This window comes from Vipera berus (assembly GCF_964194415.1).
Source record: "Vipera berus genome assembly, chromosome: Z".
NCBI lineage: Eukaryota > Metazoa > Chordata > Lepidosauria > Squamata > Viperidae > Vipera > Vipera berus.
Genome location: NC_138205.1, coordinates 89,942,367 through 89,959,507, shown reverse-complemented (window position 1 = coordinate 89,959,507; position 17,141 = coordinate 89,942,367). Strand labels below are relative to the sequence as shown.

The 17,141-nt window shown below is 38.5% G+C and overlaps 1 protein-coding gene across 1 annotated transcript in view; it reads right to left on the bottom strand.

Moving 5' to 3' along the window:
* The window catches only part of RFTN1 (raftlin, lipid raft linker 1), a 116,949-nt gene extending 110,875 nt beyond the window's left edge, over positions 1–6,074 (bottom strand). Inside the window, exon 1 of the mRNA XM_081345669.1 lies at positions 5,837–6,074. The gene's annotated coding sequence lies outside the window, so the exon portion shown is untranslated. The remainder of the gene's footprint in view (positions 1–5,836) is intronic.
* Between the last annotated feature and the right edge of the window lie 11,067 nt (positions 6,075–17,141).

Sequence of the window (17,141 nt, the reverse complement as noted above, 5' to 3'; positions counted from 1 at the left end):
GCAGTTGTTAAATAAGCCATGCCCCATTTTATGACTTTTTTGCCATGGTTGTTAGGCAAATCACTGTAGTGAATAATGGGGTTGTTAAGTGAATCTGGTTCCCCCCCCCCCCAATGACTTTGCCTATCAGAAGCTAGCTGGGAACATTACAAATGATAATCACATGACACTGGAACAGTGTAACTGTCATAAACATATGTCAGTTGCAAAGCACCAAATTTGTATTTATTTTATTATTTATTTATTAAATTTGTCACCCATGAGCGGCATAGGAAGATGCTCGTCTCTCATTTAAAAGGCTGAGAGTTCAATCCTAGGTAGTGGCAGATGTTTCTCTCTTAAGGCGCAAAGAGAAAATATCTGCTGTCAACTTTGCATGGAATCAGGAAGGACATCCGTCCAATAAATGCTCAGCTCCATTCAGTCACTCTGACTGTATTCTGAATTAAGGATTATAGGATCATAAAGAGAGTGTTTTATTTGCCACCCATCTCATAATGAAACAACTCTGGGTGGATTAGAGCATGAAGAGCATAAAAGATAAATATTCCTAAAACAATACAAATGGAAATTATAATCAAAAATAGAACTATTGTTAAAAATGGTGCGGAAGGGAGCATGATGTACAGGGAGGTTGTGGGACTGCCTCCTAATTCAGCAACCAGCTTCAGTGTGATACTCCTCTGTTGGGGCACCAAGCTGTCAGGCAGAGCCAGGTTTTCAAGCTCTTGCAGAAAGGAGAAGGGTGGGAGCTGATAAGATATTCCAAAGGGCAGGAAACAGGCTCTTCTCCTGGATCCCGCCAATTGGAATTCCTTGACTGATGGGGCCCACAGCATTCCTCCTCTGCCGACAGAGTTGGTGGGTGGGGAAAGCCACTCCCAATGGGGTGAAACAGTTCTTCATGTAACCAACTTTGCTACAACGGTCACAAGTGTGAAAGCTGGTCATAAGTCACTTTTTCATTGCCGCTGTAACTTCAAACAGACAGTAAATGAATGGTTGTAAGTCGAAGACTATACATAAGCGGAGGAAAACTAATTAATTAAAAAAGTAGCAACTGGGATAAAATAAAGCTTTTTATTTTCTTTGAACATTTTTAAGGGGAAAGGGGAAATTTACTATTTTTACCAAGTAAAAACACTGCTAGGCATGGGACTATGCTGTCGTAACTATGAAAATATTTTCTTGTCATTAAATGTTAAAGCCCTTCCCTCTTATTAGAACTCCCTGAAAATCCTTCTTCCACATAGCCATTTCATTTAAAATGGAACGGCCATTAGCACAAAGCAAGGTTTTCCTGTAAAGTTTACAGCTGTCTACCAAGGGGAATGATTTTCAGGAGAAATCATGAGTTAGACCATGTACAGCAAATCTCTAGAGTACAGAAGGTTTTTTTCCCCCTTAATAGTCATATGGCAGGGATTTTCAGGGGATTTCCATTGCAGAAGCAAGGATTATCTCTCCCAAGTTTTCCTGGGAGTAACGTAAACTTAAAGGAGGGGCATTCATTCATACCACTGATTTTTTTTTTCTAAATTAACAAATAGGCAGGAAATTTTCAGAGCAATCATAATTGGAAAGAGGAGTTTCTCCCTCCCTATTCAATACCGTATTTGCTGACATCCAAATATCCTGCCTTGCCTGACTATTTGGGAAAAAATTCTTTTGTGACTATATAGGAAGTGGGGATAGAGTACTTGGTCCATGTTTAAGGCACTATTCACATTCTGCTCTTGTTAAATCTGTTTTCTGTCAGAAACCCCACACAAAAAATATTGTATTTGGGGAGAAGGGTGTCACACATGGTCATTTTTCCACTATTGATTTTTGGTGTCTTCAAGAGTTATCCAGCCTTCATTGTACAGCTAAAACAATATGAGGACATGCTTTAAATTGCAACAACAATAGTTGGGTCATACTACAAGATACTATAAACCACTAGTGAGGAAATGCTTTATGTGTTAATGCTCTCTTGTTTTTTTAAAAAAGCATATTATTGTACAGTATGCTATAATAGCACACTGCACTGTATTATTGTACATTAACCCACTGATAGATCATATATAAAATTAAAACCCAGCAAATTTACATATATTCTGACAAGGCTTGAAGTCTTAAGATTTTGTGAAGAAAAAGTGGTAAATCTTTCTGTTGAACTTGGAAACAGACCGTATATATACAGTATGCCGCGCAATTAATTTTATCAATCCAAGAAAATAAAGTTAGGAGGTGGGGGTAGAGAGATATAAAGAATAGTGCTACAGAATGTTTTCAAAATTTCTATGAAATTCAAAATGGCCAGGATCTTGAGGCACTTTACAGGGTAATTTACTCATTTATTATATAAACAATCTGTTATCAAACCTTAATTAAGATACGTGAACTATGCAGATATTGGACATTATATGTATGGATGCATTTCCATTTGTTTCACCCAGACCCATAACCCCAAAATTGCAGTGTCGATGGGAACTATGGGAGCCAGGATTTTAACATCTGGAAAGCACCAAACTATGGAAAACTAATACATATAATTCAATAGATACAATATCTAGCATTTATATAGCATATTCTGAAGATTCAGAATGCTTCATATATCCCACCTTAATACTGAAATTCTTAAAAACTTCAGTAACTTATTGTTCTTGTTGATATTTGTTCCCATACAGGAATACTAAGGGATACAATTGTAAATGGCAATGTCACATAACTGCATTGCTTGATGATTACAATCCCAGCAGTCTGATTGTTGTCATAACCCCAAGAAGTGCAGGTTATTAAGCAGGAAGCAGTGGGAGCCTCAACTATGAAGTGTGGGGGTGCCACAGGGTGGTGGTAATAGTGGCCAGAAACAGGTATGGGTGAGTTGGAGGATGCCGGGGGGGGGGGGGAAGCACTGTGATGCTGGATGAGTGCAGGAAGACAATGGGGCAAAGGGCACAGTGCAAGCATAGAAAAGCTGGGGGGCACTTGCTAGAGCAATTTGTAACCTTCCTTGCCAATTCTCAATTGACTTTGCTTGTGGGAAGCAATCATGTAATGTTTCAAATGGTGATCATGTGACTGCAGCTCACTGCAATGTTGTAATTGCAAGCATCCAAGTGCCCAAATCATGATCACATTATCACAGAAGTGCTGCAATGGATGAAACTTTGAGGGCTGATCATAGGTCCATTTTTTCCCAGCTCTGCTATATCTTTGAACAGTCACTGAATGAATGGGCATAAGTTGAGGACTACCAATATGCAGCAGTAGCATAGGATAAATCCCTTTGGCGCATTATAGCTATTCCCGCAGCAAATATTTTTCTCTTATAGTTGACATAAAATCTGACCAATCTATGCCTTGACAATGTATGGTTACATGCATAATATGGACCTAGCAACATCTTGGATTTGGGGTTACCATGAAAATGTATTTGCCTTGGTAATTCCCCCATCTAGAATCACGTATCAATAGTTCAATAGGCCTGGATAAACTTACATGGTCACAGGGGATGAGCAAAACAATCAAGCCAAACAATTTTGGCTTTAGGGTGCTTTGAACTGGCATTGGAAACAAAACCATACTATCAAACAAAAATAGTATGCCATATTTCAAAAAAATTATGTTTTCCAGCATTCTTGTGGCTATGTCTTGTATCAACTGAAGTTTCCAATCTTGTTTAAAATGCAACCCCACAAAGACTACATTATAGTAATCCAAACTAATTTTAAATAGATTATGTTTTATTGCAGTGACATTTATTTATTCAAACAGGCTCATAGCAAAACTAGTAAAAATATACCTACAAATATTTTACCAGCATCCCCAATGAAACCAAGGAATTCCAGACCTGTTAATCCAAAATAGGTTAAATATCTGTGCAGAGAAATTAGCAGTGAAACTGATTTACAACCTTTTCCCCCCCAGAAGTATGATTTTGCTTCTTTGCTCCATTTATAATTTTTCTTTGCTGGATTAGATCAGGGGAACACAAACTGGAAGCTGTGATGGCACTCCGATCCTAAATGCTTAATCCAACTTTTCAAAGGATTGCTTCTAAGGCCATTCTAACTACCAGATATATTTTTAGTAGGATAAGTAAGTAGAACAAATCTGAGAAATCCAATTGCTATTTGCACAAGTGGTAATAGCTATTAGCTTATACAACAGGAGCCTTCTCTATCAAGCAAAATAAGTATACTTACAATCCCACATCCACTGCATTCTGAAAATCCTTTAAAGAGTTCTCCCCAAAGCCAATTTAGCTTCCTGAATATAGCATATGCACTGCTGCACCTCAATACACCTATTCTATTGTGACCTGACTTCATCATTCATACGGTAAAAATCACAACATCCTTTAGTTTTAAGTGGTTTGTGTCTCCACATTAACAGTCTTCTTACGATTTGTCACTCAAAAAAGTATAGAACATCTCAGTAGAAAAACCAGCTACAGAACTGGCTTTAACACTGTGAAAGTCCAGTGCTTGACTAGATAGATGATAGATTTGACGTAACAGCATTTTCATATATTCTTATGTTAAAGCCCTGGCATGTTCAACTCTAATAGATATTTTGCTAATGTCACTGTGGTGATACTTAGATAGAAAATTAGAGAAAGTTAAAGAAAGGTGATATAGTTTACTGTATATTGGAAAAAATGCTAAGATTTAGACAAAATTAAATTTAGATAAATTTTTTAAAAAACTACCAATGGCTGTTTCTAGAACACTGTGAAAGATATTTCTAGTTTTTAAAAAGCCATAACTGACAACTTTCGTTTAAGCCTGCAGATAAGACACATCACCAACACTGATATATCCTTGTATACTTTGCATTAGGCCCAAAGAAGCATCAACAGAAAATTTGCAGACCTCCTTAAGAATCATAAAAGACTTTCACAGAGATAACATCAAATAATAAAAAAGTGTTCAACGAAGTTTATGCTAGACTTCAACAATGACATCTATCACAGAGGAAGCGTCATATCTAGCTGCGGGGGGGGGGGGAATTAAACCTATTTTGTTGCGATACCAATGTACATTTCTATAGCATGTAATGACATTCTGCCCTAACCATTTCTTCAGCACAGACTTTTACTCAATATGGGATATGCCGCGATACCTCAAGCGTTAGATATAAAAGTCCTTAATTTTCCTGTTCTCTTACTACCTTTCATTATGGGAACTTCAGAAGCTATCCTTAGATGTTTTCAAGAGTAATTCAATACTAGAGGCTAGCAAAACACAAGCACCAATTCTCAACTTTCCTCCTTTAAATTCTTTAATAAAACCAATATTAAAGGCCGCGATCCGTTGTCGCACTGTTTCTTTTTCTTCTTTCCTCAATTGCAAAGAAATCAACAGACGCCGGCTTGAGCGGAGCTCTTTAACATTTCCCCCTCCGTTTCCCAAATGGTTCTGCTTCAAATTCAACCTGGAAGGGATAGAATCCTCGGATCTGCAAAAGCTCCGAGATTCGCCAATAACCAACGCTAACCGCAGGTCGTCTATTGCGCAAATTTAAATAATAAAAAATAATAAGCTGGAGCGCGCGGGGAGTGAGATTTCACACCTGTGTGGAGAAAAAAACCTGATACAAAGCAGAAGCACTGCACGCACGGGCACTTAGGTGGATGCATACCCATTTTCCATTTCCGCCTAACGGCAAAGTTTCACGAGGACCTTAACGCCAAGCCCCAGAAGACCGAGAGAGTAGAAGGCGAGACAAATTTCGGAAACGAAATAGCGTCTTTTCCGAATCCCCCCGGCGGATCCTCGCTCCCAATTCCCTACTTCAGGGGTTATTTTGCTTGCCTCCACAGTCCCACCGCCCCATTTTTCCGCACCTGAGACTTGCCCGCCTTCCCTCGTTATGAATCGACGCCGCTATTCCGCTTTGCTTTCCTTAGGGAAGAGACTCCGCCGAGCAGCCCACAGCGACGCCAATGCTGAAAGTTTGCTCCTCGCCACCCTCTCGGAATTGAGCAGCAGACTCGGCGCTTCACCAGTTGCCGGAGGAAGAACCCCTAGCGGGCCTGGGAGGTGCCTCGACTCGAGGAAGAACTGTGGGTGCAGCAGCCCAACCAGCTTGAGAACCGCGATGCTTCGCCTTGTCTCCGAAAGAAGCTGCTTCCTCGCTACTCACTACAGGGCTAAAGGCGGGGAGGAGCCAAGTGAAGCTGCTCGCTATGGGAAAACCGTCGCCGCCTCTCGCCCCCGAAGAGAGGCTGCTTTTAAAGGCTGGGGCACTCCCTTAGGCATGCCTAATGATTCCCGCCCTCAACGCTGATTTCTCGGAGGTTGTGTTGCGTTAAAGAAACCAACTCTCCGAGAAAGTCTCCGCCGTCCAACTGTGAAGGTCTTGCGGAATTGCATCGGGTTAATAGCCTCCGGAATAATTTTAATCCTTGCTGATCAGAGTGATGGAAGCCATAATCCAATTTATGGGGAGGGTATCAAGTTGGGCAGGCTTAACCAACCTTTGAAACTGTGTTCAGATTCTGATTTTATATTTAATTAAACATAACTTGACTGATTTGATCTAGTAGCAAATCATAGTTGCACTAAAAAAAGGAAGGAAATTTGAGCAAACAAGGTTAGAAAGCAAGTCACTTAGAATAATTTTTGCTGAACATGACTCACCATTCAATCAAATATCAAATGGGCCAAAGATGACAGTCCAGCCATTATTTCAATACATCTAGTAAAGGAGAGTCCAGATGTTTCCCTAACATTGCCTACCTTCCTATACTAAGAAGACTACTGTATATTCCATGGGACTAAAAGAGAACAAATTTTTCTACAACAGGGCTCCAAATATTCATGTTCCTCCCACCTCAACCCAAATTTAAACATTCTAGTTTCCTTAATCTTCCTTCATAAGGCTTAAATTCTATTTCCTTTCTTGAACTGTGGTGTTTAGATCTTTGCAAAGTACTGGAATAAGTCCTAATAAAATTAAAATAAATTGCCATGATTTGAGGAAAAATGTTTACAATGATCCAACCTAAAATTGTATTTACTTTTTTAACATCATGGCACTCACAAACTTTTATGCAGCCTGAGATTACTATAATTCCAAGATCATTTTCTCGTATAATACTGCCATTCTAGATTAATATCAGTGTCATTTTTGTCCCTTTGTAAATGTGCAGTGGAATCCTTTGCATTCAAATATGAGTAGGAATTAAGTAACAGTGATGGTGCAGTCTATTAGTTTCCTGAAAAAGGATTTAATTTGTACCTATTTATTAAAGCTTCTGGTCTTTTTTCCAAGTATAAAGAAATTATGGAATGGAATTCAGTAAAACAGACATTCAGATATTAATTCATTCACAAATTCAATGAAACCAATCTCTCATCATTTATTATTACAATTATCTCTCAATATACCACGCAGCATTTAATCTGCATATATGTTTGATATACTGTATGTTTTATTGTTGTGTGTGTGTGTGTGTGTGTGTGTGTGTGTGTGTATATATATATATATATATATATATATATATATATATATATATATATATATATATATATATATATATATATATATATATGTTTCGCTTGTAAAAAAAACAGATTAGGAAAAAGGCACCTTCAAGAGTACCCAAGCAGTGTTAATTTTCTTTCAATATTATTTTCTAGTAGCCTAATGAAAGGTTATACTTTACAACCACAAATAGTAAATTACATATTTAGATCATAAGTAAATATTTAATAGGCAGACTAAATCTATCTTTAAAAAAAACTAGGAGCCTTACATAATTTAATACTATTTCTGGTATAAGTAGAAAGATCAATATTAGAGGACATTAGAATCTGAATACATATACTTTGCTTAGAGTAAACTGTAGCCTTACTCCATGTAACAAGTACAGTAAAATTAGCCTTCCTAACCTTGTCATCATTGCCATAAAAAATCAACTAGACAGGGCAGGCATACTTTAAAGATTTTGCGTGCTGTCACCTCACAAGGGAAAAGAAATTGCACTGGGGGCTTATTGAGGATAATTAGTCTCATTTACAAATAACCAATAAATTATGCTGCCATCTAGCACAAAATAGGAAAAATTAAAAACTGCCAAAAAAGAAAAACATAAACAGCCTCTTGTCCTTAGTTAGAAAACATTCCTATACATTTTCCAATCAATTTACTTTCTGACTTTTGATTCAGATTTATCTTTTGTTCTTTCTCCTCTTGAATTTCCTTTTTTACATTTGCAGTTTTTCTCTCACACCCTCTTTCTTTACCTCATCATTTTTCCCCTACTCATTGACTTGTGTAGCTGACTGTGAAAAAACAGCATGCACTCCCAATAGGGGACCCTATAATTGTATAGGTTTTGATAGTAGCGTTAAAACCTATGGAGAAGAGTGAAAATGCAGCATTTCCAATATATTGTTATAAGAACTCCAGTCAGGAGCAATTTCAGTTCTATCTAATACTAGTAGTCTTCAGTGATACAGGACTAAGGATTCAGACCTTTTATTTAAAAATTTCAGATCTCTGAATTTTAAAAAGCCTGAACAATATTTCTAGTAAAGTATTCAAAATCAGTTAAACATCTGATAATCCCTGTATCATCTGAAATGTACTGAAGTATAAAAGGATGGGTAGGTGATCAATACACATTGGTCTTTACTATCAGCAATATAGGATGCAGTTATTTATATTTCACAACAGCATTAGACTTAGACGGGAGAGGACACGCAGCTGGTTCCAGGCAGTTATATCAGCTTCTTTGAGTGAGGGTAGCTTCCCTGCCGTCTTGAAAGAGGCGGTGGTGAGGCCCCTCCTCAAGAAGCCTGCCTTGGACCCAGCTGTATTGAACAACTTTCGTCCGGTCTCCAACCTTCGCTTTCTTGCGAAGGTTGTTGAGAGTGTGGTGGCGCATCAGCTCCCTTTGGTCCTGGATGAAGCGGATTATCTAGACCCGTACCAATCGGGTTTCAGGCCCGGGCACAGCACGGAGACGGCATTGGTCGCGCTGGTGAATGATCTCTGGAGGGCTCGGGACAGGGGTCATTCCTCTGTTCTAGTCCTATTGGACCTCTCAGCGGCTTTCGATACCATCGACCATGGTATCCTGCTGCGGCGTCTCAGGGGATTGGGAGTGGGAGGCACGGTTTTACAGTGGTTCTCCTCCTATCTCCAGGGACGCTCGCAGTCGGTGTTGACAGGAGGGCAGAGGTCGACCGCGAGGTCTCTCGTTTGTGGAGTTCCTCAGGGGTCGGTCCTCTCGCCTCTCCTGTTCAACATCTATATGAAACCGCTGGGTGAGATCATTCGTGGCTTTGGAGTTGGGTATCATCAGTACGCTGATGATACCCAGCTTTTCCTTTCTACCCCAAACCACCCCAGTGATGCCCTCAACGTGATGTCCCGTTGCCTGGAGGCGGTTCGGGTCTGGATGGGGAGGAACAGACTTCAACTCAACCCCGACAAGACCGAGTGGCTTTGCATACCTTCATCCCGGGTCTATTCGGATATTCCATCTCTTTCTATGGGGGGTGAATTATTACCCCCCGTAGATAGGGCTCGCAACTTGGGAGTCCTCCTAGATTCGCGGCTTACCTTGGAAGATCACATGGTGGCCGTGACTAGGGGGGCTTTCGCCCAGGTTCGCCTGGTGCGCCAGTTGCGGCCCTATCTAAGCCGGGATGATTTATGCACGGTCACTCACGCGCTCGTGACCTCTCGTCTAGACTACTGCAACGCTCTCTACATGGGGCTTCCCTTGAGGACCACCCGGAGGCTCCAACTGGTACAGAATGCAGCCGCGAGAGTTGTGTTGGGAGTTTCCCGATACTCCCACGTGACACCTCTGCTCCGTGAGCTGCATTGGTTGCCAGTTGTCTTCCGGGTGAGATTCAAGGTGCTAGTAATGGTGTTCAAAGCCCTCCATGGCATGGGGCCGGAGTACCTCAGGGAACATCTGCTGCCGGCATCAAGCTCCCTGCGCCCTGTGCGTTCCCACAGAGAGGGCCTCCTCAGGGTGCCACCGGTCAGAGAATGCCGTCTGGTGGCCCCCAGGGGGAGATCCTTCTCTGTGGGCGCCCCGGAGCTATGGAACCAGTTACCGGTTGAGCTCCGGACGGCGCCCGATCTGCGCTCCTTTCGCCGCGATCTGAAAACATACTTGTTCGAGCAAGCCGGCCTGGCCTGAGGGGGGATTGGTGGGGTTTTTTATCATTCTTATTGGGGTTTTTTACTATGTATCAATTGTATTTTAATCGGGCATGCATTTAATTATCTTTTAATTTTTGTAAATTTCTGTGTTTTATTCTTGCCCTGTACACCGCCCTGAGTCCTTCGGGAGAAGGGCGGTATAGAAATGATAATAATAAATAAATAATAAATAATAAACAAGCTGAAATCTATCTTTTCATAAAACAGTGTTTGTAAAATATTTCATCCCAAAGTGATTTCAATCTGCACTTGTTCTACTATGTTTTTCAATAAAGATAAATATTCACTTCCCTACTAGGCTATAGTGTAAGAAAATATTTGCACTATTTCTTTTTTAAATGTAGATGGTTTGTAAATTTGTTTGGGGAATTTGCATTTTGTAAAACTCACATTTTTTTGTTTCCTGGTTGTATTGTATGATAGACTATAGAATCTCCTCTAAGCATGCCATATAGCATTTATTCTATAATATTGAATAAACATGATGTTCTGTATTTGAATTTTAGAAGCAACAGTTAGCCAGGTTTTTCTAATTATTAATGCTTTTGGGCTACATTTTAGGTAATACAGAGTATGCTTTAACTATTCTGGTATCCTACTCTTGCAAATCAATAATTGCTAGAATTGACTTCTGGTTAGGCGTTGCGGCATAAAGACGGGACTCTTGTCTTCCACGTTTGATTTCTCCCCACTGGGGACCCTAAAAAGGGTTGAAAGTCACCCCGGAAGGCAATGAAGGAGGGGACTCTTGTTGATCGCGGAGGGGTGGCAGCCCTTCCACTGGATCTGAGGAAGCCCTCCAAACCAGTGGGGGAAAGACTGGCTACATTCGTGTGGCCAGTCAGAAGCTGCTGACAACTGAAGATAAGTACTAACTAGCAAATTTTGAGCAACATGGATGGAACTGGGTGAGACTTTATCCTCTTTTTATGACCTCTGCACTACTTTCCTGGAAAAAGAATGCCTAAAGCAAAGAATCCTTCCTGATGAGAGAGGGAAGTTTTTGGCCCGCTCCCTCGGAAACAGTGAATTAATTGCTACAAGATCAATTTGGAATTAATATAGATATATAGCTTTGAAATTTGGGAAATAAAAATACTTTTGAGACTTTTTTTAGAAAAATATTTGAAAGTCTGTAAAATAGGCTTGGATTTGGAAAGCTGGAAGATGGTGTCAATGACATCTGGCAAATCATGGCACTACAATTTATTATGCTTAAAGGAAACTTGGCTTGAAGTCCGGACTTAGATAAGACTCTTCATTGTTCCAGGAAACTTTCACTTTTACAAACTGCAGCTGGAAAAAGGGGGGGATGTTGGGCTGCTTAACTCTGTTGGGGACCCTATTGGACTATAAAGACTACATATAAAAAGAAAATGGGTGTTCCATACTTAGCCACAAATGGTAAAAAACTATCTTTAACACTTGTCTCCAAAGCCCCCAGCTTGATATACAAGCAAGAAATGTTAATGAAACTCAGAAATTCTTTTTACGTTGAAATCAATCCAAGAGACAATTGTTTTATTTCATGATGAGACAAAAAATAGCACAAATGAGTTAAAAGAACAATTTTCTAACCTAACCTTACAAATAACTACAAAGAAAGAACTAGTAATCCAGAAAACAGAAGGGAAATTAGAAGAAACGGATCCAAAGATGGAGGACCTAAAGGAAGGAATTAACAGACAGATACAAATGAAAAATCAGAGATGTAGTGATAACACCAGAAATGGAAAAGATATCTTACTTGTCAAGATCTCAGAACATATTGAGGATAAGGAAGAAGAGCTGATCGAACAGCTGATAAAGCTGTTAGGAGAAATACTGAACATTGACAAACAAGAAATGAAAAGAAAAACTGAAGGAGAAAGATGGAGTCTGTTTAATGAATATAAATGGGTTGAGCGTTCTTCCAAAAATACTTCAATCAAATTCTCTTCCACATTCCAAACTATATACAAAAACATATGAAGAATTACTTGATTATTCAAATGCACTGACTTGGAAAGTTATTTGGCAAAGGAAGAAAGAATAAGACTGAAGAAAATAGAGGTTTTGACCTATTAGATATTATATTATTAAACAGATGTTTGAATATGGTTAAGAAAATAGATAACTGTTAGAAATAAAAGCATTATTATAATTAGGATAGAATATTATACTTTGTTATGAGATGGGAAATATGAAAATTTTAAAAGGGTTTGAATAAGGGAAGCTTTTTTTTACCCAAATATAATTTATTATGAGAAAATTATAAGTGATACATATTTTGAACACTGATGGGAAATTAAAATTTTTAAAAAGCGGGAAAAACAGGATATTGATTGAACAAATGGATTTTAAATGCAAATACAACTTAGATGTGTTCTGGATAAAAAAGATATTATAAACTGACACTATCAATATTATGTATAATACCAGAAAAATGTGATGAAGATGTCTTATTTAATTGTATATGTATTAACAGAATACTATGTCCAGTGTGGAAAAATGCATACCACTGGAAGAAGAGAGAACCAAGGAAGCACTGGATGGTGTAGTATTGGAACTAGACTGAGAAAATCAATATATACCACTGAATTACCAACAGATCCAGACAGCACATTGTTTATTAAGTACTCATGAATGTAAAATTAGAAAATTAATAAAATGTTTATTTAAAAAATAATTGCTAGGATCATTGCCTTGTAATGGAAATGTTGCTATCCACAGTAGAAGTCATACTTTAGAATACAAAACATAAAATCCAATGTAGACAACAATGAACTAAATGTACTATTGAACTATTTTTAGGAATTTTGCATGATTTTTGCATTTAGTACAATGTACAATCATTAGAAATCAGAGAGCCAGTATTGTCTAGTGGTTAAGGCACAAAGCTAGAAATTGGAAGACTTGAGTTCAGCCCTGGCCTTACCAATGAAAGCCTAACTGAGTGACCTTGGCCAGTCACTCAGTCTCAGCCCAACTCACCTTACAGGTTTGTTGTGGGTAAAATAGGAGGAAAAAACATTAGGTACGTTTGCCATATGAAACCTTAAAAATAATGAAGGTGGGATATAAATTAAATATGTTTTTAAGGCTTATTGAGCAGATGCAGATCTCCTACAGCTATATCATTAGTTGATTAATCATCACGGCTGCTATTTGTATTTTTTGTAGAGGTTTTTATTATTTTAATGTTTAATTGTTTTAGAATATAGAACTGTAAGTCACCCAGAGTCATTTGGTTAAGTTGGGCATCTACACAAATTGAATAAGTCAATAAAAAATAAAAAATATACCACTGCCACATATTACAATAATTTATCATTTTGAATTTCTTAGTATTTTTCAAATATATTTAATTAAAAGTACCAAGATGAATGGAAGATTAAAATATAAAAATATAAAATTCTAATACAGGGATCAGTTAGCTATTTTATTTAACTAAAGTCTTTAACTTTTATTTTTTCACGAATGACATTTGTGAGGAAGGTTTGTTTATTCCCAAGACTACTGCCATGATGGAGTGATCAACTACAAAATACAATTTACCTAAAAGCAAACTAGACTTGTTTCTTCCCATTTGCTGAAAACTTCTTGGAATGTTTACTTGTCTTTTTGAGATGAGGAAATTTCCAGTCATAACCTGGCATGCAGCTACGTACCTTTTTTAAAAAAATACTAGACCTATATCGGTCCAATTTTGCGGGGGAAGGGAGATATTAGAGGTTAATTCTTGTGGCACAGGGAGCTGAGTGGGAAGCAAGGATAGCATCTTTGCACTCACTGGTGTCCATAGTAAAAAATATCTATCATAAGAATAACATTGCAACACACATATATATCAGGATTTTTTTTAAAAAAATCCACCAAACTTTACACTAGCCAAGGCTACCTATACCAAGTAGTTCTAAAACATTCTAGAAGAAAAATTTAAGGCAAGTGAGGGAGGGAGGAAGGGAGGGAGGGAGGGAGGAAGGAAGGAAGGAAGGAAGGAAGGTAGGTCATGGGGAACAAAGAGATTTTAAACAATAACTTTGCTTCTTTTCAACTCCTTAAACTGACTTACTCAAGTATGGATTAAGTATGTGTTAAATGAGATAAGAGTTTATGGAGGTATGTTTATTAGTATTAGGAATGAATGTACACACTTCTTCCATACATGTTCCTTCATGCTATTTTTTTTTTATCTTATGTATTTTAGCTCAGCTGGTAAGCTGAGATAAAAGCTCATGTCAACAGTAACCACGGTCTGTATATTACTGTACATTGGTTGCTAAGCTATCTCTTAAAATTTTAGTAATATTTAGTCTAATACACCATCTGCTGGCCAGTGATTATTCTGCAATAGGGATAGAAGAGTTTAACATTAGTGAAATTGGTATTTAGTCTGACATTTATTTTCCTCTGCCAAACTCTTTTTTTTTGTATTATTTATAAAATAGCAAATTTGAAAAGTGAATTAGTTTAATACAAATAGTTTAAAATGGCTGCCTTACTCTTTAATTAACAAATAGAATTATAGCAGATAGGTATCTTTTCAGAACTAGGACCACATATTTTCAGTATCTGAAGTGTGCGAGAGCAGTCTTTAGCAAAGATGCTGTTACATCTCTTTTTACAATTGGTTTGATATTTCTTTAAAATGACAAGGCTGAGCCACAGAAGCCACCAAGAGATTTAAGTCCAGCTCATCTTGAATTCTATTGACTCTTATCTCTCCCCAATTTAGTAATTCAGATTCTTGTAGAGGTTAAACTTGCAATAAACCTATATATTCATTTGAACTCTGAACTACTTATTTCCTGCACTTGATAATTTCATAATAAATTTGTAAGAGCAAGAAACAGCACATCTTTCAAATGAATTGCTTGATTTTTAATACATCTCTAGTCCCATCTTAAAAACATTTGCAACTGTGGACCCAAAATGAAAACTTTTTATATTAATCTTAACGTGTACATGTCACCCATGTCACTCTCAGCAACTCTGGGTGACTTATAAATTGTGAAAAACGTTTAAAAACAAGGAAACTATAAAACCCAAAATAGATGACAGATAAAACAAACCTAGATGGGAACAAGGAAAAGGGCTTAGTGCAGAATGTAAGATAAGACACAATGTCTTATTAGCTGGACATTGCCTATACATGGAAATTTGTATCCATTAGGATATGTCAATGTTCTTTCAAGTCCTTTATTGCAGGGCTTTTCAACCTTTTCACGCACTGTACCACTTTTAGGATATGGCAACATCCGAGTACCATCAGTCGCCTAGCAAGGTGTCAAAAACTTGACCAAAAAAAAGGAAAAAAGTGATGAAGTACAGTAGTCCTCGACTTAACAGTTCGCTTAGTGATTGAAGTTACAATGGCACTGAAAAAAATGCCCCCCAAGCCACAGCCGAGCAAGACACCTGCCTGCCCACCTGGCAGCGCTCTTCCTCCTGTCCCGAGGTTTTTATTGTTGTGAGCATTTCTGTTGAGGATTGCCAGCGGAGGTGGGGTGGGGGGTGTTTGGTTTTTATTCCCCCCCCCCTCTGCTGGGTGTTTGCAGCAGGTTTTGGTCACTTCACATGACCCTGGGACACTGTGACAAGACCCTGGAGATGCTGCAACATTCCAGCTGATCGGCGCTTCTTCTGGGCTCAGCAGAAGTGCCAGGATCAGCGCAGAGCTCTAGCTGGAGCCTGGCGCTGATCCTGGAGCTTCTGAGCCCTGACAGCCCCGAAGAAGTGCTGATCCTGGTGCTTCCACTGAGCCCTGACAGCCCTGCATCTCCAGCCATCTCTCGCTCAGGCTTGTGCGGTGGTGCTTGTGCGGTTCAGCTCATTCCCCTACCCCACTACCACTTTTCTACTATGGTCGCATACCACCTGCCAGGTGCCAATGTACCACAGGTGGTACCTGTACCACTGGTTGAAAAGCCCTGCTTTATTGAACCTTAATTTTTTTTATAAAATATATAGAAATTTTTGGCAATACGTTTTTTTGAAGATATTATTTGCAAACCTTCACTTCAAGAGAAGCTTGAGTGAAGCACTCCCTCAGTGCTTTTTAGCAAAATGACCACAATGATTTCTCCTCTTCTCTGAAGCCTCCCAGGCAGTTCCAATAGCTGGGAAAACATCAATTCATACACAAATGCTTTTCCCACTTTAGACAGGATCACCATCTTCACTTCAAATCAATGAAGAATGTTCTCTTTGCAGTACAAAGGACTCTACCAAGACAAATACAAGTCATTTCACGTAGGCCTATTGGTTTATCTAAAGCTTCTTTGAGAAACGGTCTTTTTTTTTCAAATTTCTCCAATTTTTCCCAGTATCAAGTTTTGAAAAACTCTTAAATGTAGATTAAAATGTATCATTACTCATCATAGTATCCTTTTATATGAGTAATAGTTCATTTTCATTTTTAATGTTTCAGCTGTCAGTTTTATTTGAATCATGTTTTATTTACGGCATCCCACCTAGCATCCCTTCAATGCTTTGTGATTTCATAAATGTTAACTATCAGTTGGCTCAACCATTAAGCTTCATCTGCCCAGCATTTGATTCACAGCATACAATCATTCTAGAATCTTTTCTCATACATTAGTGCTGTGCAAATTATTTCAGGACATCTTACTTTTTTATTACCTTGTAATTATATCCCCATACACCATTTCTAACAGGCTTTCAGTTTAGGAGCACAAACTGACAGTGGGGTTGATTTCCTGAAACCTCAAGAAATTATGCCTTCTAGTTAAACAGCAGGGCATCCCCATTATGTTTTTTAAAATATGTCTGTCTCCTTAATTTAAACTTCATTATCTTTGTGCTGCTTATTTCAGAATAACCTGAATTCAACAAATGTATTTCCAGGGTTCTTCATTTATGAGGTGTATTCCACTTCTTTTTGCAGGACTGAAGAATCTGTGTTGAAATCCATCCCATCTCCATGTCATTTCCTGTATGAGCCTAACCTAAGCAGAACT